The sequence below is a fragment of the Pipistrellus hanaki genome (assembly GCF_964339955.1).
Source record: "Pipistrellus hanaki genome assembly, chromosome: 3".
In the NCBI taxonomy this organism is placed as follows: Eukaryota; Metazoa; Chordata; class Mammalia; order Chiroptera; family Vespertilionidae; genus Pipistrellus; species Pipistrellus hanaki.
Genome location: NC_140505.1, coordinates 28371966 through 28397325, shown reverse-complemented (window position 1 = coordinate 28397325; position 25360 = coordinate 28371966). Strand labels below are relative to the sequence as shown.

Below are 25360 nucleotides of genomic sequence, written 5' to 3'. Positions count from 1 at the left end.
TGTATTTTCAGGGAAAGAATGGTTCTGCCAAGCTTCAGTTTAACTCCGATCCTCAGGGAGGAATTCAACTGGAGTTCATTGAAAGCCAAGGAGAGACATAGGAAGACAGTTGAGTTAGAACTACTTGCAGGAAGGCTGCTTGCCTGCTCTGAGCCTAGGGAAGCACTTTGATAACAGGAGAATGTGAGTGTTGTCAGTGATAAATCATCCCTGGTGGAAACCCGTCACCAGCTGTTGAGAGGGCTTGTGGTTTGCTGTTGAGTGCTTGGAGCAGACCGGAAGCTGCCTTTGTGTTCTATTCATCCCAGTCTGAGAGTGCACAGCCTTTGCGCAGGTGAATTAAGTTCTTTGTGCTTTGCTTTTCCAAACCAGGCACATCCAAACACATACCCTGGTATGGTGCACACCACAGGTCCCCCTCTTCCACACCAGTTTCTACACAGTGAACTTACATGCATCCCTGGGGGGTGTTCTCCACAAGCATGTGGGCCACGTGGTCAGCCCACGTAGGCCATGTTTGGCCATGCATGAGATGGACAACCATGTGTCTATTCCACAGGTGGCTGCAGTCTGCAGACTTCCTGCTAGAGAATGTTCCAATAGCCACCTGGGCACCAGCAACACCCAGGAAGGATAAGCATTTATTGCTATTAAAACAACATTTAAATTTTTTTCTCACTGTAGGTATGTCTGTCTATTTATCAACCTTGAATCAAAATGTGGCTTTGCCAACCCAATCACCATTTGGGCCAGTTGCCACAATCAATACCCATTACTCTGGCCAACTCAATTGTATAAAAATTGTCATTGAGCTAAAAGACATTCTAAGTTACTGGAATGACTGTGCTGAAAATATCAAAACTCTTTTAAACCAAAGTAGCGTTACCTAAAATCACAACTAGCATGGAATAAGCCTATCTTAATACAGGGCCCGGTGGACAGACAACAGTACTGTGATCTGGAGGTCCAGATTTGAACTAAGTCATGCCTTGTGGTCATGTGACATGAAAAAGTCTCTAAATCACCCTGTGTCTCAGCTTTGTGTCTAGAAAACAAAACCACTATTGCCTATAGTTTCCCCTGCTTTAGGCAGTGAGAATTTAAAAATTTTAGAATTCTTGGCTCTTAAGTTTTATCCTCAATCCTTTTGACATCCTCAATCGTGTTTATCTAGTATAATTTTTAATTTTCCTTTCATTCTGTGTTATTCCTTTCAGCCTTCTTGTTAAGTTATTTATGCTATACAACATGTCCCTAGTGTTTTTTTGCTTTTATTATTAAGTGAATTTTAAATAACAAATAAACTGATATCTGCCTTATCTTGCAAACCAGCTGTCTGCAAAAACATAAAATATGTAATGGATGTGAAGATATTTTGGAATTGTAAAGCATAGATACACAATCAGTATATACAATATATTGGGTCGGCAGCTAAGTAATTGCGGATTTTTTAAAGAAAATCAAAGACAATTTTTTCATGGAACTAAATAACTTTATTCTTTAATGTATTGCCCATTTTGATCAATGACCTTTTGCCATCTTTCAGGCAGCATCATAATCCCACGTTCAAAAAACTTCTGGTTTTTATTAGCAAAAAACTGAATCAGGTACGATTTGACATCATCATCATTATTGAAATTTTTACCATTCAAGGAGTTTTGTAAAGATCGAAACAAAAAGTAATCAGATGGTGCAAGGTCAGGACTATATGGTGGATGTGGCAAAACATCCCAACCAAGCTCCATTAATTTTTGCCGAGTGACCAAAGATGTGTGTGGCCTTGCATTGTCATGATGGAATACAACACCTTTTCGATTTGTCAATTCGGGCCGCTTTTCTTCAACTGCATTGTTTAATTTCGTTAGTTGTTCAATGTAGACATCAGAATTGATCGTTCGGTTGGGTGGTAAGAGTTCAAAGTAGACAATTTCTTTGTAATCCCACCAAACTGATAACAAAACCTTCTTTTGATGAATATCAGCTTTTGATGTTGTTTGAGTTGGTTCACCTGGCCTGCTCCACGATCTTTTCCGCTTGATATTGTTGTAAACAACCCATTTTTCATCGCCAGTTATCAGTCGTTTTAAAAATGGATCATTTTCATTACGTTTCTTTAGCAAATCGCAGCTGCTAATGCGTTGCGTTAACTGTGATTCTTTCAGTTCGTGAGGAACCCATGTATCGAGTTTTTGAACATAGCCAAGTTGTTTTAAGTGATTTTCAATGCATGTATGTGATACATGAAGCTTCTCTGCAATCTCACGTGTTGTACTGTGACAGTCCGAATTGATTATTGCTTTGATTAGAGCGTCATCAACTTCAACTGGACGACCAGAGCGTCTTTCATTTTTGAGTGAAAAATCACCAGAACGAAATTTGGCAAACCAATTTTGACACTGCCGTTCTTTTAAGGCTTCGTCACCATAAACAGCACATAACTTTTTATGAGCTTGTGATGCGTTTTTCCCTTGCGGAAATAAAAAAGCAAAATATGACGAAAATGTTCCTTTTGATTTTCCATTTTTCAACGAACGCCAAACAAAAACTACAAAACAGATCAAAAAACTTTTTTTACTGATTAACAGCTGAATAGCCAACTATCAAATACAAAATGTGTTTTACATTTGTACTACGTCTGCAAACCTAAAAATTCAACTGAAGCCATATATGTGTGAAACCCGCAATTACTTAGTTGCCGACCCAATATATAATGCATACATTTGGATGCATGCATATGCATGTATATATAATGTATGTACATACATATGTGTGCATGTGTACATATTGAGAGAGAAAGAGAAAATGTTACCAATGAAAGTTTAGAAGAGACAACAAAAGAAACACTGTCATCCTTTATTTTTTTTCTGGCCTGGAGCACACATCCTCCCTGTCTACCTTTGCCATCCCAGCAAACAGAGGTGGGTGCAGGAAATAAGGCCGATGGGACTGTGGCAGAGGGAGCGAGGTTTCAAATCCAAGGGCACAAGGGAAGGTCTCCTTACTTGGCTGACCACCAGGGTATCTATTACCTCTGTATTCCATGAGTTCTTCAGTTTCATTAGATAAGTTGATTGAATAAAGCTGCCAGGCATCTCCAAACAGCAACACTACATCTTCTTTAATTTCTGAAGTAGTTTTGCCTACTAGAAGATAAATCTCTAAATTTAATTAGTTATTAGGGTTTATTTGTTAGATGCACACTAAAGGACCTTTTTTGACAGCGCGCGCGCGCGCGTGTGTGTGTGTGTGTGTGTGTGTGTGTGTGTGTATGTTTGGTAAGGGCACTACTGTCTTATCTGTTGGATTATTTTCATTTCCTGCTGTTTGATATTTTGTGTTCAGGTATTTTTAGATGTATCCCTTCATATCTTTGGCCTTCCTAGAAAATTTATTTAAAAGGTGGGCATCTTAAAAAGTCCTTTTATCTGGCTCCATATTGTAAGAGGTCTCAACCATACCACGGCATTCACACAGACATGTACATGAAGGTGGAGAATTCAGTTCAAATTCACTTCCACTCATTTTATCCAAATGAAATTAAGACCTTGTCCATGATGCTACCATAGCTTTTCTATCTTTTGAATTCATACTGCACATATAATTTCTACCCTAATTTTAACACATGAATTAAGGACTAAATAAAATATATGTTCTAAAATCTGTGTCTCCACCTATAATACATCTATTTACCTTTCCACATTGAATATGGACCATTGTAAAGACTTTGTTCTCTAAATTGTTATGCACTGTGATCCAAGCTGTGAAATAGCATTTATTCTATCTGTTCATAAACAGAGAAACAGTCAAATGTCAAGCAAGACGCATTTACAGTCATCAATAAAGTAATTAGGACCCAGCTAATATGACTCTGTGGTTGAGCATCAACCTATGAACCAGGAAGTCAGGGTTCAATTCCTGGTCAGGGCACATGCCCATGGTGTGGGTTTAATCTCCAGTAGAGGTGTGCCAACATCAATGACTCTCAACAATGATGATTCTGCCAAAACCAGTTTGGCTCAGTGGTAGAGTGGTAGAGCATTGGTCTGTGGACTGAAAGGTCCCAGGTTCAATTCCGGTCAAGGGCATGTACTTTGGTTGCGGGGACATCCCCGGTGAAGCGGGTGTGTGTGTGTGTGTGTGTGTATGTGTGTGTGTGTGTGTGAGGCAGCTGGTCAATGTTTCTCATCAATGTTTCTAGCTCTCTAGCTCTCTCTCTTCCTCTCTGTAAAAAATTAATAAAAATATATTTAAAAAAACAATGATGATTCTATATCTCTGTCTCCCTTCCTCTCTGAAAATATATTTAAAAAAATAATTAGGCCACAACTGTAGCACTAACTTAATAAATTTTACGTTAGGAGGTTTATTACTATAACTAGAGCCCCAGTGCATGAAATTCGTTCATGGGGAGAGGTGTGTCCCTCAACCAAGCCTGCACCCTCTCTAATCTGGGACATCCCTCTCACAATTCAGGACCTCTGGTTTCCAACTGCTTTCCAACCTGCCTGCTGGATTGCCTCTAACGGTTTCTGCCTGCCAGCCTGATCACCCCTAACCACTCCTCTGCCAGCCCGATTGCCCCTAACTACCCTCCCCTGCTGGCCTGGTCACCCTTAACTGTCCACTCCTACAGGCCTGGTTGCCCCCAATTGCCCTCCCCTGCTGGCCCAGTCACACATAACTGCCCTCCCTTGCCAGCCTGGTTGTCCCCTACTGCCCTTCCCTTCTGGCCTGGTCACCCCCAAATGCCCTTCCCTCAGGCCTGTTCCCCCCCCCTCCCCCAAGATCCTCTCCTGCAAACCTGGTTGCCCCTAACTGCCCTCCCCTGCAGGCCTTGTCATCCCCAACTACCCTCCCCTGTAGGCTTGGTTGCCCCCAAATACCCTCCCCTGCAGGCTTGGGTTTCCTCCAACTGTCCTCCCCTGCAGTCCTGACCACCCCCAACTACCTTGCCTTGCAGGCCTGGTCCCTCCAAACTTCCCTCCCCTGCTTGCCTGATTACCCACAACTGCCCTCTCATGATGGCCATCTTGTGGCAGCCACTTTATGACTACATGGGGGCAGCCATCTTTGATCACACAGGGGTGGTCATCTTGTGTGTTGGAATGATGGTCAATTTTCATATTGCTTCTTTTTTATATAGGATAGCTCATTTTAAAGTGAAAGACAATAGCCCTCCCCATTCTTCTTTCACCATATTTTTATTTTTCTAAAAATTGATTTGAATTGATAGTTTATTCACCAGCCAATCTGATACCACAACTGAACAAAAGCTTCTTATTGCAAAACTATCCAGAAACACATCCATATAATTATTTAATTTATGATTGACTCTGATTATTTAAAGGATCTTATTTGAAAGCCAAATTATGTTTATGGAAAGTTAACATTAGTGTAAAGAAGAATGATACAATTTTAACCAGATCAAAGACACAGAGAAACCAATGCAACATTTGTATTATTATAATTTTTCTTTTTTTAGTGTCCTATTGGAAGACCACAGATTAGCTCTATTTTCCCCCCTCAAAGTTATCCAAGCACTTTGTCGATCATTTGTCAACTTATACTCTTTCAGACTAAACTTTAACTTGACTTTAGGTTGCTTTTTCTCCATAAAATTGCTGAGAGACTATAATTATTTCATGTCTAAAGACCAATAATTGGCTTTAGTTCAATCATTCATTCACTCAATAACTTATTACGGAGCATGTTTTATATGTGAGAGGCAGACAAAGTCTCCTAGACTCCAGATCCCTTTGAGATAGCCTCCTTTTGACCAACTCTGGCAGAGAGTCATGAAAACTTATTTGTCTTATTGTTGCATCAAAGAGCTGTCTTAGAACTACCATTTCCACCCTCAGTGTAATCCTCTGCTAAATTGTTCCCATTCAGCTGAAGCCCTCAGGTGGAGCTGCCTGCAAAAGTAATGCACCAGCAAGGTGGTTTCTGCAGTGGGATGTACCCTAAAAAATATGGAGACTCACTGAGCTTAGAGAGAAGCACAGAAACCAGCATCCAGAGTAAGAAGCTGTACATTGTCACGTATACCCAAGTTCAGCCATAATAAAGTGATGTTCAATATCTAAGGTACAATAGTTGAGAATAGAGTGTGTCCATACTTACTTAATAAAACAAGTGGCTCAGCATCTATATGCAAGAATGCCTGCCTGTAGATTCTGTTAGAGCTGTTGAGAACTATGAAGAGCCTGAGATTCTACTTTATTTACAAACCATGGAGCTAGACTGGCATAGTTTTGTGGATGTTGGCAAAAGACACAAGACTCCTGAGTCAGAGGCCAAAAACTAATATTCACAGCACAATAAGCAGCACAAGCATGCATCTATTTGCATCTGTTTTCATTGCTCCCATGTCCAAAAGGGTCAATACAGATGGATACATAGCAGATGCCTTTAGAGGAGAGGAAGAAAGTCATTATACTGGACAATAAGCCAGTATTCATGCCCTGGCTGGTTTGGCTCAGTGGATAAAGTGTCCACCTGTGGACTGAAGGTTCCTGAGTTTGATTCTGGTCAAGGGCATATGTCCCGGTTGCAGGATCAATTCACAATGTAGGGCGTGCAGAAGGGAGCTGATCAGTGATTCTCTTTCATTATTGCTCTCTCTCTCTCTTTCTCTCTCTCTCTCTCTCTCTCTCTCTCTCTCTCTCTCTCTCTCTCTCTCTCTCCACACACACTCTCTCACACACACACACACACACACACACACACACACACACAAAACACATTTTATTGAATGTAATATGGTGAATACTTGCTATGGACTGAATTTTTTCTCTCAAAATCTATATGTTAAATCTTACCTCCCATGGGCTGGTATTTGGAGATGGGGTCTTTGGGAGGTTATTAGCTGAGGCCAGTAAGATGGGTTCCAATGATGATATTAATGTTCTTATAAAAGAGGATGACACAGATTCCAAGGAAAGGCCAGGTGAGGACAATACCAGGAAGAGGGCCTTCAGCAAGATGGCACCCTAATCTTAAACCTTCAGCTTCCAAAACTATGAGAAATAAGTGGTTTTTGTTTGATCTACCCAATCTATGAGACTTTGTTATAGAGTCCCAAACTGACTAAGACAATATATTTTTACATTATTAAATATTCTGTTTCAACATCTTATTGATATAGTATAGTAGCTCATTGTATGAGACTGTCTAGTCTTGGGTCTTTTCTGCCACTTTGATCCATTCAAGGTTTATTTAAAATTTCTCAGGATGAGACTAGAGTAAGCCTCTTTAAGACATGCTTTTTCTAGGGTTGAGATTGAATGATCTGGATATTCTGTGAGGCATCTTCTCTCTGGTTGGCTGGCTGGAATTTCTGTCTCCACCAGGCTTCAATGCCAGAATCTGATGCAGATTACAGCTATCCAGAGCTCTTCTTTCTCAGGCTCCACAGACTCCTATCCTGAAGTGCAGCTTTGTATTTGTCCAAAGACTTGCGAAGACCCTAGGCATTTTTCTAGAATTCTTTCACTGCACAGCTTCCTTCTCTCTCATGTCCCACCTACAAATTCCAGCTACTCAGCAGCCCCAGTGGTGCTTTGCCTGGGTTCTACTTCCCTGCCTTTAGTCCACAAGGGCAGCTAGGCTGAAAACTGGAGTGATCTGGGACTAGCTTGTGCATTTCTCTTCTCTCAAGGAACACAGTCCTACACTTCCTGTTTCCTGATAACCCAAAAATGTTATGTTTTTGTTTTTTTCTTTTCTATGTTCTGTGGTTTTGTAGTTACTTATGACAGGGGGATCTATTCTGGTCCCAGTTACTTTATCATGCCCTAAACTACTTGTCTTGTTTCATTTGTAAAATTGTTCTGCTGTTAAAAACAAATCTCCAGCGGACATATGTTTAGCTTTATATATACAGATACCCCAAATCATTTTCTTTGACTACTTATTAAAAGTAATAATACCAAGTTGAGATATAGAGCTTATGAAAATTTCCTGTAACTGTATTGTTCCTTTTAGCTATACCCCAGCATGCTTCATTAATAAACGAATAATTTTATTTGATTAATTTTACAATAAAGGAAACATATGTATATTGTACACCTTTCCCCCCTTTACAGAGTCAAGTAGAACTATAATGAAAAGAAATCTTTCTCATGGATCTATATTTATTAGCTTTGGAAGAAACCAACCAACATTAACAGTTTCTTACTTATCTTTCAGAATTTTCTAGGTCTATATATATATATATATATATATATATATATATATATATATATATATATAATAGACCTAGAATATATATATATATATATATATATATATATATATATATATATATATATATATTTCTTTCCTTTGTTTTATGATACAGATGGGAATATATTCTTTGCATTGCTGTGCATCTTTTTAAAAATTAATATCTTGAATAAATTTCCATATTCAGATTTATTTATGTTATTTTAAACTAGCTGTACTTTCTAGATGTACCATAATTTAATTAATCAATTCCTTATTGATGGGAATTTATACCATTTCAAACAGTGCTACAAGGAAAAATTTTGCAGGCCTTCACGCAGACAATAAAATATATTGATAATTGTAAGTTAAATTCCTAAAGTGGAATTGGTAAGTTAAAATAAATATGCATTTTCTTTTATTGGATATTATCAAAATGCTTTCCAAAGAGATTCCACCAATTTTCACTCCCACCAATAACAGATGATACCATTTGATGGCCCATATCCTCTGTACACTGTGAAATACAGTTTTTTACTCCCTGCCAATCTGCTAGGTTAAAAAAAATAGCATCTTATTTTTATTTGTTATTATTTAATTATGAGTAAGGTGGTGCTTATTTCCTTGTCTTCATATTGGTATTTACTTAAACTGCTTGTTCATGTCCTTTCAATAACAAACTTTAGTGAGGCCAAGCTGGGTCAGGCAGCTACTGCTAATTTCTTTGGAATTATGTGAACAAATCTCATGAACCATGTGATTTACCCCAAGGAGATGTTTCTGAAGTTGTGTGTTTTTCTAGAATTTATGAAGTATTTATTATTTTTTTTCTTGTTGTTGGTAATCCTCACCCAAGGATATTATTCCTATTGATTTTAGAGGGAGTGGAAAGGAGGGGAAGAGACAGAGGGAGAAAAACATCCATGTGGGAGAAACACATGTATTGGTTGGTTCTTGCACATGCCTCAAACAGGGGCAGGGATCGAGCCTATAACAGAGGTACATGCCCTTGACTAGAATTGAACCCGAGATTCTTCAGTCCTCAGGCCAACACTCTATCACTGAGCAAAACCACCTAGGGCATGAGGTATTAATTTTAATGAATTTTATTCTCTAAATTATTAATTCAGATATTGGTTTGATTATACCAATATCTCTTCTTATTGTTACATCTAATGAATGGGGCTTATGTCCTTCTTAACAACTCTGGTTGTAAGAAAATCAGAATTCTTTGTCATTTTTAGACACCTGGGTGTTCTTTGACTGCTGTCTGTCATCACCTTACAGTTCTGGTTCCACTTCCTTCCCACATTTGGGAGGGATGAGGTCAAATGTCCGCACTATAAGGGTTGCCAGCTTAATGACAGAAGGCCACCTCCCATATTATTATGAAAGCATCTTGGAGCAAGTTTTATTTGTGTGAAAACTTCAGAGACAAATTCTACCTCTTTTGGAACTTGAGTAAAAGCTTCTAAAGGGACTTATTCTTTGGAGTTTGTTCTCTGGGCTCCCTCAAGAGCTGCCTAGCACAGCTCTGGGACATAGTGAAGGCTGCGCTTGAACTTGCAAACCGAGCCTCCCATGGAGGTTGCCTCCCACTTGTCAAATCCCTACTGTGTGCCAATATATAATTAACCTACACATGATGTCTCAAGAAGAAGAAAACGCTATAAATGGCACATAGAGTCTCCCAGGGCTGTGAATGAAAGGTTGGTACTGCTGGCAATATTTCTTGGCTGAAAGAAGGTCCATGGCACAGAAGACAGCTGAACTGTAGGTGTGGACACTCACTTAAATCCATAAGCCTTCACCTCATTAATCTGGTTAATCAGGACATCAGACTGTACCACCTTCTGTGAATAGGCTTTTTTGGTGAATTCTTAAATAGCCTTTTAGCCTCCATGGTGGTTCCATAATTGTGACCTTATAACAGTTACCATGGAAAGAATTCCTCGATTATAAATAATGACAATGTGAGTTTCCTAGTTACCAAGTATATTTATAAAGTGCATTCCAAAGGTACATGACATTTAATTCCAGCTTATTTTTAGAAAGTAAAGGATAAAAAAAGAAAACACCCCCTTTTTTACAAAATAATTGGGCTATTTTTCCAAGTCTCATTATACAACAGTAGATCTATATGACTATTAGGGGAAAAATAAAGATTTTAAGTAATATACCATTCCTGGAGGGTAAAGGAAGTATTTACAATAACATAGATTTCAGTGTTGAGTCACTATGACGAGGTATCAGAATTAGATTTATAAAATGTATCTTGGGAAAATGTAATGTCCCTCAATTATGTCATCAGACACAAATGATGGGAGGACAGAAATGCCTTTTACTTTGCAAAATAGTTTTCTTAAAGAAAACCATTATTTCTCATGCAGAGCTTTTGAAAGCAAAGGCTTACAGAGAGAAGCCATGGACCAGAAAAGGGGAGTGAGGATTCCTAAGGAATATATTTCAAAAGAAAAGTCACTAACTGGGTTTTAAATAAATGCTTAATGTGCTGCAGAAATGCAAGTTCAAGAAAGATATGAAAGCAATGGAAATATAGCGATTTCTATGTCTTTTCTAATATTTTGTCTTTCTTGAACACTATTCCAGGAGATGCTTCAAAGAGGTTGGTGCATAATGTTTCTTCAACTTGGTTTCAGTGTCTCATAATTGGGAAATTTTCTCCTTTCTGAATCTTTTGTCTCAGACCCTGAAACATGAAAATCAGGAACTTAATAACTGGAACCGTACCATTAAAATTATTTTCCCTGTATGTATATTTAATGTATTATGTATTTGTAACTTCCTTGATTCAATTTCGATAAGTATTTATTGAACCCTGTAGTAAGTTTCCATGGGTACTATGGCAAATCATTACCAAAGTTAGTGCCTTAAAAGAACACTAATTTATTATCTAACAGTTCCATAAGTCAGAAGTCTGACAAGGTTCAGCAGGGCTGAGTACCTTTAAGAGGCTCTAGAGGAGAATCTGTATTCTCATGTCTGTAGCTTCTAGGCACCCACCTTCCTTGGTCTATGGCCTCTTCAGTCACCTTTAAAGTCAACAATGGTGGGTGAGTCCTTCTCACATCACATCACATTATATCACACCACATCACTCATACTTCTTCCATCCTCACATCTTCCTCCCATTCTCTCCTGCCTACTTCTTCCTCTGACTAGGGTCCTTGTGATTACACAAGGCCCACCTGGATAGCCTAGAACAGTCTCCCCATCTCAAAGTTCTTAACTTAGTCACATTTGCAAAGTCCCTTCTTCCACTGAAGTAACACATCCACAGGTTTTGGGGACTGCAACATAGACATCTCGGCCTAATGTTCCTCATGGTAACAAGGTAGCTCCCATATAGCCAAGCATCACAGCATGGTTATAATTATCCTTTACTTCTTTCAGAGTGTTTTTTTAAGAGCAAAAGAATTTCCCCACCAAATCTGTTCTTTAACATCATTGGCTACAATTACATCACATTTCCTTGCCTGAACTCAATTCCAATAAAGAATAATCTGTCCCCAGGGATGGCTTGAGTTAAGCAAGAGCCACTCCAAGAATTGCATTTGTGCCCCCTGCCCTAACTTCATGGCCCCTTCAAAGGGTATGTAAACTTTCCTAGGAAGGAGAATTGGCCATAGCTAAGAGGTAGGTGACCCTTAGTTTCTGCTTTTCTTGGAAATCAAGGGCTGTAAGGTCTGATAAGGTCAAGGAACTTAAAACTGGAAGAGGTTTCCAAGTCCATCGGGAATAAGGTGAATAAGGGCATCATGCCAACCTTTATTTTTATTAAAAAGATCATCTCCTTTATATTCAGATGGAACAACTGCCAGCTGAATTTAGTAATATTTCAAGTGTTAGTTACACCTCATAAGAAGAGTTAGAAAAGTATCAAGACCTTCTTCCCACATGTAATTTTTTTCAGCATCTACTAAATGTACTATTTCAACCAGAAGCTAGAACTTCAAATAAAGAAACCTCACTTTGGGACTAGCTTATTTATTTATTTTTCTCTTCTGCTTATTTTGGGATTTATGTCCGAATTTCTGCTGACTTTTCTAAATATGTTTACAAAACCTCTGTATTTCTTTATTATTTTTAATCCAAGCTTAAAATGTGTGTCCCTGCCACTAAGTATTTGATGCAAAAAGGCAATTGCTACTTGAAAAAGCAATGACAAATAGTTCCTGAGGCAGATTCCTGTTTCACTGTGGGCATCATTCTTCTTTCTGATTTACACACTGATTATCTATTCAGAGGAAGCACTTAGTCTCCACTTAAAATGTAGGAAAACTTTCCATTACCATCAACTGGAAGACTGTGAGCCAAGCAACATACTTTATAAGCACAATACAAATGCCTAAAACAAGACTTGAGGCTTCAACTCCTCCCCAAGTAATTTCATGAGAAAATATTGCTTTAAAAAATAGTCAAACAAATAAATGATTTTTCAACTCTTAAAATGTGAGAAGCAAAGTGAAACTTTTTATTGCTAAAATGGGGTCTTGCCCTAGTCAGTCTAGCTCAGTGAATAGAGCATTGGCCTGTGAATTGAAGGGTTCTAGGTTTGATTCCTGTCAAGAGCACAGGCCTGGGTTGCAGGTTCAATCCCCAGCATGGGGTGGGCAGGAGGCAGCCAATCAGTGATTCTATCTCGTAATTGATGTTTCTATCTCTCAGTCCCTCTCCCTTCCTCTCTGAAATCAATAAAAATATATTTTTAAAATAAATTTAAAAGGGTGGCTCAGTTTAGGCTAAAAATAGCAACTTTCATGCCAAGGTATATTCATGAATATTTACTTACACTAAAGCTTTAACAGATGCCACAGTGATTACAGTATAACACTTACCCTTTTGAAGTCAACAAAACACAAGTCATACACTTCTTTCAATCATAAGATATGTTAGTTAGTCTCAGGAAGAAACTCAAGGGTGGGATATAGCAACGTTTTTATATTCATGTAGAGCAGAAGTGAGTTTACAAAAAAATAATTTATGGAAAGCTAGAAATATTCCAGAAATTTAGTGTTTTGTGCTAAGATTGCCTATAATCACCAGAAAAGTATAGTCCTAGATTCTGCATCACATGCTTCTGGGAAAATCTTTCCTGGTATTTTATTTCATTGAAATAAAATTTTATGATCTTCACTTAACATTTTGGTAAGACTGAAAAAACATTACTGTAACATACGAAGCTTTGGCCTGTTTGATTTTGATGCTCAACTTCAACGTAGCTATTTCTCCTGTTGCCAATCCAGGTGTAGATCACAGAAAAGAGGTCTTGCCCCAGGAGAGTTGATATAGTTGCCATGAAAAGGCAATGTTCAGGTATCCTGTTGTAGAGAGCACCAATGACTCATTCTCCCAGCTTCTGCCTTTCTGGATGCACTATCACTTCCCATAGGCTGTTCATATACAAAGGGTAAACACAGCAGACTTTCACATAATAATTATGCAGGATTCCTCTACTAAGCAATTTTTGTTCAGTTCTCTCCACTGTCCTCACTGATCCTCTCTTGGAACTGCACTGAAATCCAAGACTTTTCCTACCCAATCCCTCTTCCTTTCTTCACTCCTTTTATAGGTGTCAAACTGGTATCATGGTCTACATGCTGTCTGCATCATATCCTGCACCAACCCCAATCCATCTCTCACAGGTCTAATCCTGTCTTGGAGTCTTTGTCTAGATAGATCTGAACAAACTTACTTTTAAGTTCATAAGTTCACCAAAAGGCACCATACTTGAACAGAATGTGAAGTCTCTGTTGAATAATAAAGACTGAAATATGATCAATACATGAATTATAAAATTTTTAAGAAGTACATTTTCATAATCCAGTAAATACAAACAGCTAATAAAAATTGGTCAAGAAAGTCCCTTTAATAACTACATATTGCAAACTTATAAGTTTTACAAAATTTGTTTGGGAGGAAAATGGATTGTCTCAGTACATGGGTACAGGTTGAAAACGTACTGGCACTGAACTACAGTCCCATTGGGATGGCTCTTAAAATCATTGGTGAGAGGAAATCCTTTGAATGGGTATTGTTTCAGGGTTTCACCTGGTTATCCACAATGTGCAAAAAGAGAACTGAAAAAAGTAAGAATTTATGGAGATTCAATATTATGCTTATTTCAGCCAGAGGTATGTTTTATAATTTGAAGGCATGCCTCATCTCTCCTAATCCCTTCCAGATGGATTCTCATGGTTCTTGGGACAAATAAGCAAATTCTCAGCATTGCCTACTGGCCTTGTATGACCTAGACCCTCCTGGACCCTGCAGTCACCTCTGCACTCACCATGGGGGAGCCCTCTGAGCCTACAGCTCCCTCCCTTCTGCCTGAGTGCCCCCCTCTTACTGCTATACTTCTGAAATACTTCCTCTTTCCCTCTTGACCTGCTGGGCTCTACTCAAACTTCAGGTCTTCAGCTGGAATTTTTCTTTCTTGGGAAACTTTTCCAGATCCCAGAGAAGTTGCATCTTCTGTGACAAAGATAATGATGTGTCCTGGTTTATCGGGGCAGTTCAGGTTTTCACGGGTTGTCTGGTTATTGCCCTCTCTCATTCACTGGTTTCAGGCATCTGGTCCCCCCACCTATGATTCACTTTACATACTGTGCTTGTGCCTCATCAGAATTACACCAGCTATTGAAAATATGTATGATTTTATTTTTTAGTACCTGTTTCCTTAGAGCAGTGGTTCTCAACCTTTCTAATGCTGCCACTCTTTAATACAATTCCTCATGTTATGGTGACCTCCAACAATAAAATTATTTTTGTTACTACTTCATAACTGTAATTTTGCTACTGTTAATGAATTGTAATGTAAATATCCTTGTTTTCCAATGGTCTTGGGCTCTACAGCAGCAGTTTTCAACCGTGAGTTCTCAATCACTAGCAGGGTTGCCTAAGACTACCAGAAAATACAGATATTTACATTACGATTCATAACAGTAGCAAAATTACAGTTATAAAGTAGCAACAAAAATAATTTTATGGTTGGGGGTCACCACAACATAGGAACTGTATTAAAGGGTCAAGGCATTAGAAAAGTTGAGAACCACTGCCTTAGAGAAACTGTAATAAATATATTGGCAATAATATGTTTAGTGTTTTCCATCACTGAATTTTCAACATATGGTAGAATCATGGGCACATCTAAGATGCTCAGCAAGTATTTCTTGAATGAATGAGAGATTGACTGAAAAATTGGGGCGATGAAATATTATCCAATTGCTTTCATCAAGGACAAAAAGGTTGTAGGTCTTGCTTTAGTTTACATTTCTTTGATAACTAGATAGATATTTTCCTTACTATTTATATTCCATTATGAATTTTTGCTAATATCCTGAGCTCTTTCATTTACTGTGGTCTTTATAATGTTATTATATTGGTGAACAATTTATTATAGACACTAACTTTATCTGATTTATTTGATGCAGACTAGAAGTGAGTTATTTTCAATTATTTTTTCTTATTTCTTTCATTTCTGTTGCTTTCCATCTTTTATATGATTAACATTTTTATAATAACGAGTCTGTTAACCATTTCTTTCATTATTTAATTTCTTGTCTGGCATACTTATTCTAAATTTATAAGAAATGTTTTTATTCCTTTGTTTTGACATAAATTCTTGGTTATTTTTAAGCTGTCTCCCAAGTCTTGCTTGTGACCTTGTAAAATGCATATTTAATTCATCAAATCTTTATTGACTATGCCAGCCTTATCAATAGGTTTTAGCATTGAACAAGCAGACAGAATTCCCTGCCCATTTTTCTAAGTGGATGCTCAGAAGATGATGTCTATAATATGCACCCATCTGAAGTTCTGTTTCCATAGCCTACAGTTACCTAGAATAGCTCTTATCATCCTTTCTCTCAGCCTTTTGGGGCAGAAGTATAATAATGCACAAATTTAAAATAGTGTCAGAAACATCTTAGGGACCACAGATGTTTCTAGAAGATATTGTAGTTTTTAAAATCCAGCTAAGCTGATACCACTTTGGCTAATGTTCATAGCACTATGACATCCTCTGTATTTCTGTAAGATTAGAGAAAACATATTTTGCTGCTGTACCTTGAAGTCAGTTTGGGCTAAGACAAGCATCTTTTTCTTTTATTGTCTTTGATAATCCAGTATCTCCAAATCAAATGTTGTCACATTAAGCATTTAACTGTTTTAGAGACTATTTCATACTGAAAAGGAAAATAGAAACTTTATAGAGCATTTGTTACATATATTACCAAATCAAATTATTAAATAGACTGGGTTTGGCCCAAACCCACATAATTAGGGTCATTATAGATTCCCTCAAGGACAAGACCAGAGACAAGAAGAACTAGCTTATGAAATCATGAGTGGAAGTGGGATCCTTTCTCTCCCCATAGACCTAAAAGAGGGCAACAAAGAAGCCAAGGAAGGGAAGTATAGTGCTGCTTTCTTGGTTCAGCTGACTTTTTCATTCTGGAATCCAACTTCAGGCTCAAACTATGAGAAGACAGGGCAGAAACAAAGAAAAAGGTGCTGGGTTGGGAGAATTGTGGTCTTATCAAATTTATCAACTTGTGCCCATGACTCTGACATGAGCAGCACAGTCAAAAACAGGGGTGAGCACTTGGCAGCAGTTTTGACAAGAATTGGGTGATGGTAGACAGCAAGGCAATGCCTGGGAACAAGAACAAATGCATCAGGCTCCAGAGAATCAGAATGATGGAAGCCTTGAACACTCAGAGCCCCGGACAACTGAGGACATTTCTGATGGGTCTCTCTCTGCTTGGTACTTCAGCCCCCAGATGTGAGATAGCAAAAGACTACTTTCAAACCCCACTTTTTGTGGGGTAAACTCAAACATTTGTCATTGTGTCTGGAACTAAAAAGAAGAACCCTACATATACTTGTGATTATTGATGACTAGTTGGCTGAGTGTGAAAAAGAACCAAGAAAGTCAAAATTCATACCCAGATCTGTCTCAATGTGATTCTTTTCATGAAACAAGGGCTACATAGCTTAGCTTCCATCTAACCAAAGAAGAATGAGAAAAGTTGCTGACTAGCCCTGACACATACTCCTTGTGCTGTGCTAGAACTGGCCCAGTTCACCAAGTGAGCTCTAGGAATGGGAGCATAAGGGATAATTCTAAAAAATACCGATGGCTGCTGCATGGATTTGTGCAGATTGAAAGAAAGTGGGGCCACACTCTTCCTCTCTGCTTCCAGGGTTCATCACCCGAGAACCACCACTGCCAAGTCCCTGCACCTTGGCAATAATTTATACTTGGGGCTGACATGCCTCAGCAACAACATAACTCAAACCAAAGATGGAGTCACAGGGCCCTGTGGTGGGGAATCAGGATCCCACCTCTCTGGTTCCAGGGTGCATCACCTGGATGCACCATTGCCAAGTCACCACAGCTCACCAGCTCCTGCATTGAGTGTCTGCCCCCTGATGGTCAGTGTATGTCAGTTAGATGGTCGAATGGTTGGATGGTTGGGCAGCCATTTAGACTTTAGATAGATAGATAGATAGATAGATAGATAGATAGATAGATAGAGAAGGATGTTGAAAGTTCAGACAGGATTTGTAAGCTGCTCATGCCACTGTGATGGTATATTTTTTAACTTAGGGGCCAATGAATGAAGGGAAAGTAGGGGAAAAAAACTTCAAGAGGATCCAGACTGCAATTCTCAAGCCTTTGGGACTTATCTAACCTTTTCATTGTTTGTTTTTTCAACACTCACCATGCCTACATAAACAAACTTCTTTCACTGTGGTGGAATAAATTTCTCAAATTAAAGTGCATTAAAATACATTTTACTGATAATAGATTGAGATGTTTACAATAAATATATTTAGAAATGTACTATGCTATTACAAAGCAAGAATGGAAGTCACTAATGTTCAAATTTAATGTCACTATAAATAAACAGAACAATTTAAGTCAGTTGGTGGATCTTCATACCCATATTTAAAAAATTTTAAAATAGAATACCTATTAGTAAGTAATTTTATGTAGTCCAGAAAAACATTCCCTTGACTATATTTTATCTATCTTCTATATAATTTTATCTATCTTTGTCTATATTTCCTAAAGACAACTCTGGAACTGGAGGCTTTAGTCTTTATATTCATAGTAAGTAACTCTCACACTTGATAAAGGAAGTAAGAGATCTTGTGTGAGAGGAAATTCATCTTAGTCTGATTATTTTTGTTCATAATTTCTATGGCCCACTACTGGCTTTTCTGATGACTTCCACATATATTTTCTAACTTGAAACCAACCATAAGGGTCTTCTTATTCTAAATGTTTTTCACCCTGGCATGTTGAAGAAAGATGTCATTCAAGCATTTCCTTGGTCTCACCTCTATGAAGCTTCAGCGTGGTGCCAGCTTCCATAACTGGCACATATCTGTTCAGTCCCATTTCCACCTCACTTCATTCAATTCTAATTCAGCAGCCAGTCTTATCTGAAGAGAGCACAGCAAGAGGAAGATGGCCAGATCTGTGTAATATTAGGAGACATTATTTGGTGTACTTGGCCATATTAAGCAAAGAAAGGAAAGTCAGGCAAAAGAAATTGAGGATCAGCACATTCAATGACTAAACTTTAGCTATTTAAGTGAATTTTCATGTGTCACAACCTCAGTTACAAAACCCATAAATCTAAGTGAAGATGACTAAAGAGCTCACTGCTGCCAATGTCATTTTAAATAGTTGAAAAGAAAAAACAAAACAAATGGGAAATGTTACCCATTAAATAGGATTATTCTTAGTCCATAAACATAAAATGAAATTATTTCAATATGTAGACTAAGGAAGGCTGAGAAGACTGGCTTCAATGCCATGTTCACTGTCCTTCCACTAGAATCCCCAGCCAGTTCTGGCTTAGTATCAAAAGTGATCGTTTGAATGGGCCACAGTGCTAATCTGTGAAAGAACTCATTTCCTGGTTTTCCCGAGTTTGTTGACGTGATCAGGTTCTCTTTAGGAACATCATGGTCAAACATTTGGTAACTGAGTTTGCACAACACACACCAAATATTATTTCAAAAGCCTATTTATTTACCTGTTTGTTCTTTTCATTCATTCTTTTTAACAAATGCTTATTGTGCCAAACACTGTGCTTTGTGTGGGAGAAAGTCGAGAGCAAAAAAACAGATTCTGTCTGTTGCAAATACATATGTCAGCTGAGCACATAATTCAGCAAACAGCAACGTATTTCTTTCATTTTGTTTTCTCTACATTGGGAATGCTGTCTCTCTCTGTGGTCTGAGTACAGGCTGTCAGTTACAAGTTTTACCCTTTTATTTGTTGATTTCATGGCCTTGAGCCATAGCCTCCTTCAATTTCCTCATCTATATAACTTGGAAAAATAGCCCTAAACTCTCAGGAATTAACTAATTAGGGATTTCAAAGGATTTGAAAATCTTTCCCCGGTTTTGCTGTTTTATTTTATTAGGAGTCTTATTAATATGCTTCATCTTTTGTAGTTTTGTAAATTATAAGCAATAATTGATCTGTCCTTTGTTACATTTACACTATTGATATTTATTCTTGATTAAATTTACTGTTAAGTGAACCTCTTTTCATGGTTGGGATTTTCCTTACATTATTTCAGTACAGAGAAGGGCAAATTTGCTAAGTATAGAATGAGGGGGGAGGGGAGAAGAAGGGAGAGAGAGAGAGAGAGAGAACACATTCAAATGCTTCTTACACAAGAGAGGCTTAATAGCAGACACATATAAAAAGATAGCTCAATGTATGTGTATAGGTAAAGATTATAAAACAGAATTGGTGAATAAAATATTATAATAACATTCATGAAATTATAAATATATCTACTATCTGTGTATAGAAGCACATAAATGCAATGAAAATAGTTTCCTAACTATAGTAAAATGAGAAATTATATGGTTGAGCTATTTTTAAAGTAGCACCTTGTTTATAATAATGTTTTTTAATCCCTAACTTCTAATTAATGCAAAATAAACAACCCACCTAGTACATTCTATCATTACCAAATTACCTGTACCCCGTAAAAGAACCATTCTTTATTACATTTTAAAATCATGAGTATGTGAAAATTCCTTTCACTGACAGTATTTTCCTAAGTTTACTATAGTACATATTTTTCTGTATATTCTATAAAACTACCATTCATTTTCACAATGTTATGCCAAACTTTACTCCTTTATAGCATCATGAAAAGGGTATTTCCTCTCCCTTCAGATCAAAACACACTCCATTTTTATCCATGAATTTCATGGCTCTTCCATTTAACTCACAAATGCATTCATCCTGTTATACAGTGCTTCCTGGGAGTAATTCCAGGAACAGCAAGCCCCATCCCTGCCCTTTGTTTTTAAGGCAACTTTGCTTACTTATGAATCCTTACCATTGGGAACAAGTGGTGTGGCAGCCTCTGCCTCACATCACCTCTGTGCATCCGGGAGCACCTCATGCAGTGTGAATTGGGTCTGTGTCTGGGGTAGCATGCGGTGTCCTGGTGTGACAGTGATCTGTGTGATCAACAGGAGGTGGCCATGGAATGCTTCAGAAGCTGCATGGAAGGCAGATCCCTCAGTTCCCCTCCCAGAGCTAAGTGGGCAATGCCTTTCCATCGGTGGTGTGAATTCTCCCACTGACCTGCAGCTTTCTGGGTTCTTGATTAAAATATCCCCTCCCCTAACATTTTTATCCCTCCTATCAAAAGGGATCATTTTCAGGTATCAGGGAGGAAGAGAGAGAGAACATTCCATCAAAATTTTCCTTATTGCAAGATGTGACCATGCTTTTCAAGGAAAGAAATGCTGCTCTGATAGAGAATGACCATGGAGTCCACTGGGTAGAGGGAGGCCAACCAAGCTGAGATGTGAATGAAGACATTCCAGGCCTATGAAATGCAAAGGGGAATGTTCCCAATGTGAAAGAAAACACAAATGTGAAGTCTTCTTATGAAATAAAACCTGTCCTATCCAGAGAGGGAAAGTGATGATATCTAACGGCCCCACATGGACTGTAGTTAAGATGACTACAGGTTTACTTTTGATCTTTCAAATCTATCAATAATCAAAAGGAACATGAGTCAACCCGAAGCAGAAAAGTGAAAAGGACAAAGGTAACATATTTATAAGGGGGTGTGTACAATTGTCTGCCTTAACTATGTAGAAATAACAGCATGGGCCATCAGGAATTTGTTTATAGTGGACATCCAAAGACAGAATAAATCAGAGGGGCCCCAGGCAGAGGAATAAAAGCCAAAAGAGAGAGAAACTTAGCCCCAAAACCCCAACTGAAGCAAGAGACTTGAGGGGCCTGGGAAGAGTCTGAGGGCAAAGAGCTTTAATGAATGGCCTTCCAGATCAAGATCTGGGACTTGTTTGTTGCAACCAGCTTAAATAAAAAGAGGACATGCTGCATTTGGGGAGAAAAATTAAAATATCTATAATATCTATTTGCCGTCATGCAAAACCTTTGAAAGTTTGTCTAAGAAAGCTTTTTGTACAATTGCAATATGATGTGCCTTGGTGCCCTTTTCCTCATGCTTTTTTGTGCTCAGGTTGCTTGAGCTTGTAGAAGGAGTAATTTTATAGTTGTTCCCAAATTTGGGAAATGTTTGGACAATAGTTTTCAAATAGTTTTCTTGGCTTGTTTCTCTTTTCTTCTTTAGGGACTCCAATTATACAATACATATTTGGGGCTGTTTAAAATTGTCCCACAATTTAATGATGGTCTGTTCTTTTTTTTTTTTTTTTTTTGGCTAGCCTCTTTTTTTGTTTGTTTGTTGTTGTTGTTTTCTGCTCTGTGTTTCATTTTGGATAGTTTGTTTTTCTACATTTTTTTCAATTTCACTGATCTTTTCCTCTGCAGTATCTAGTACACTACTACTCTCAACTAGTACATTTTTCTCCTCAGATATTAGTTTTTATCATTATAACTTTGATTAGACTCATTTTTATATCTTCTGGGTCTCTGCCTCAATTTATTCTCAATGCTCAAAAACATGTTCAAATTTGTCCTATAGTTTATTAAACATAAAATGGAACATACAGAATACAGTTACAACAATTGATTTAATGTTTTTATTTGTAATTGTGTCTTCTGTGTTATTTTCAGATCTGTTTGGGGTTTGGTTCTATTTTTCTGCTTCTTTTAATACTGATACTGTTTCATTAAATGGCAGACATTGTGTATCTTATCTGTGATGACAATTTCTGTAGGCTAGTAAGTAACCTTGGTCTTTGTACTAGGACACAGTTGCATTACTTGGGGAAAGTTTGGTTTTTTAGGTCTTGCTTTCACTGGGACCAAAGCAATCTTTAGTCCAGAGTTATGTGTGCCCATTACTCAGACAAAACCCCTCATAGCACCCTACTGAAACTCCATAAACCTGAAGTGCTTTTCTCTCTGGTTGGTGGGAATACACTCTATTCCTGGCCTTATGAGAAGTTCAGGGGCTGCTCCAAAGATTCTTTCAGGCAATTCTTTCCCCAGATGAGAATAGTTTCCTCTTGAGCATGCAATGACCCACAGCTGAAGACTTAAGGAGATCCCTCTTCAATGACCCCTTTCTCTCTCTCTTCAATGACCCCTTTCTCTCTCTCTCTCTCTCTCTCTCTCTCTCTCTCTCTCTCTCTCTCTCTCCAACTCTCTTCTCCCTGGTACTTTACAGAGGGTACTCTATCCACTTTGGCCTTTACAAATTTATATTAAAGCTCAAAAGGTAGAAAATGGTAAATGAAGTCCACCGACACCATTGCACTGAGGTCATACGACTTCTATACATCAGATTCAAAGTGAAAAAAAAATGGCAAGGTGAAACTTGACCACTTAAAAAATATGCTTCTAAGTGAAACATTGTGTAAATTTGGTGGGCCTATGATGCTTATCTGTCTATGTATTTATGTAGTGCAGTGTATTGGTTTTGATAGGTACATTGATCACAAAAAGCTTGTAATGTACACGAAAAACAAGAAACTTGAGGCCGCTGTCTAAAATGTTAGGACATTTTAGAACCAAAGAGGAAGGTTTCTGGATGAGTCTTCAGAGAGGTGGAGAACATGTGCCAGCAGAGTGGAGGCAGTAAGTCATATATGATTTCATAATGATGCATAGCCTTGTCTCCCCAGACTGCACTGGCCTTGCAAAAAACAAGGGTGTGACGAATAATTATGAAAATATGAATAATTATGAATATCTAACAAAGCCAATAAAATCCCATATTTTATTTTTTCCCTTAAGGTTCTAGTTGCTACTATTCTGTTCTGAATAACTTTCGTCGTTTTTCTATAGTGAAAGCTTCATTTTCCTCTTCTGAATGTGGGGCAGGGGATCAATTTAGCTATAGAATTAGGAGCAACAAGCTGCATAGAAAATTGGACAGTAGAACTTACAGGAAAAGATCCTCAGTGAAGAATTCTGGACAGTGCGAATAATGTTGACAGCAGAGCATGCAGCATGGCAGTGTTTTTAACTGTCCCTCGTGGTCCCTGCAAACAACCATGCAGATGTGTTAAACACTCCCCAGCAAAGAGCATCAAGTTATTAGGGCAGAGCCTCAAGCTGGCCAACCATGAGTTCCAAGAAACGTCACTTCCTGTGAAGCTTTCCCTGACCTGAGATGGAGCTCTACACTGAAGAGTCCACATTATTATTGTTATACTTGAGTTCTTGTTGTACATCTTTACAAGTAGTACGTTGGCACATGGTGTATGCTGTGCAAAGCATTTTTTACAAGCTTTATGCGCTGACAAGGGAATATCAGGAAGTCTCTCTTTCTAATTATATATATATATATATATATATATATATATATATATATATATATATTATAATTTTGAAATTATGAATTCATAATTATGAAAACTGTGTAACCACATGAAAGGGTCTACCCATTATATTAAGTTTATGAGCAGAAAGCCATGCTCAGTAAAAGAAGACTACAACCACATAATCAAATGTTGCATTTTGAACACCTGCATTTAATAAAGTTAGTTTGGTCATATTAATCACAGTCATGGTTGTTAAGAGCTGAGGACAGCACCAAGGGCCATGCCCCAGCAGACAATTATTTTATGGATGTGAAGAAGAGACCAAAGCGAATGAGGAAACACCAAGCAGGGAATCAAAGGACATAAAATCAGGAATTAGGAATCAAATGCAATAAAGTAAGAATTGAAAAGAGGCCACTATATCTGAAGTCATTAGTGACTTTTTTTTAAATTATATTTTATTGATTTTTTTACAGAGAGGAAGAGATATAGAGAGTGAGAAACATCGATGAGAGAGAAACATCGATCAGCTGCCTCCTGCACACCTTCTACTGGGGATGCTGCCAGCAATCAAGGTACATGTCCTTGACCAGAATCAAACCTGGGACCTTTCAATCCACAGGCCAACGCTATATCCACTGAGCCAAACTGGTCAGGGCCATTAGTGACTTCTTAAAGAGTAATTTGAGTAGAGTCATGAGCCAAGTTCAATTGCAATGTCTGGAAAGTTCAGTCCCTGCCCAATCACATCAGGTGTGCCTGGGTGCCAGGTAGGGTGGTCACGTTCTATGTATATCAGTCCTGGTCTTGTGGAATTCTACTCTAACTATGACTTCCAAGACCATGACCCAGGTTAGGAAATGTATTTTACATGCTGTAAAACCTCATATGTGCAAGCATCCACCTATACACACACACACATATGCACACACACACCCTAGGACAAAATTTTCACTAAGTAATACCAGTGCTTACTGTATGCCACATATGGTGAATTTTGTTTCTATTCTATTCTAGTCATTAAAAACACAAGGATCATGCCAGAACTGGTTTGGCTCAGTGGATAGAGAGTTGGCCCGCAGACTAAAAGGTTCCAGGTTTGATTCCAGTCAAGGGTGTGTATCTTGGTTGCCGGCACATCCCTAGTAGGGGGTGTGCAGGAGGCAGCTAATCTGTGTTTCTCTCTCATCGATTTTTCTACCTCTCTATCCCTCTCCCTTCCCCTCTATAAAAAAAATCAATAAAATATATATTTTTTAAGAGTAAAAATAAAAACACAAGGATTATAACCAACCAAAAATATTTGAGAAGCAGATGTTTGGAGTGAGGGAAGGAGGGCCAGCAGCACACACTTACCTTCCTTGAGCTTTCTGTC

At 38.2% G+C, this 25360-nt stretch overlaps 1 long non-coding RNA gene across 1 annotated transcript; it reads right to left on the bottom strand.

Moving 5' to 3' along the window:
- Positions 1-16302: 16302 nt before the first annotated feature.
- LOC311618830 lies at positions 16303-23864 on the bottom strand. The gene is made up of 3 exons (XR_014794368.1): positions 23608-23864; positions 18577-18716; positions 16303-16412 (listed from the first exon to the last, which is right to left on the bottom strand). It is a non-coding gene; the product is annotated as an uncharacterized lncRNA (long non-coding RNA).
- Positions 23865-25360: the final 1496 nt, after the last annotated feature.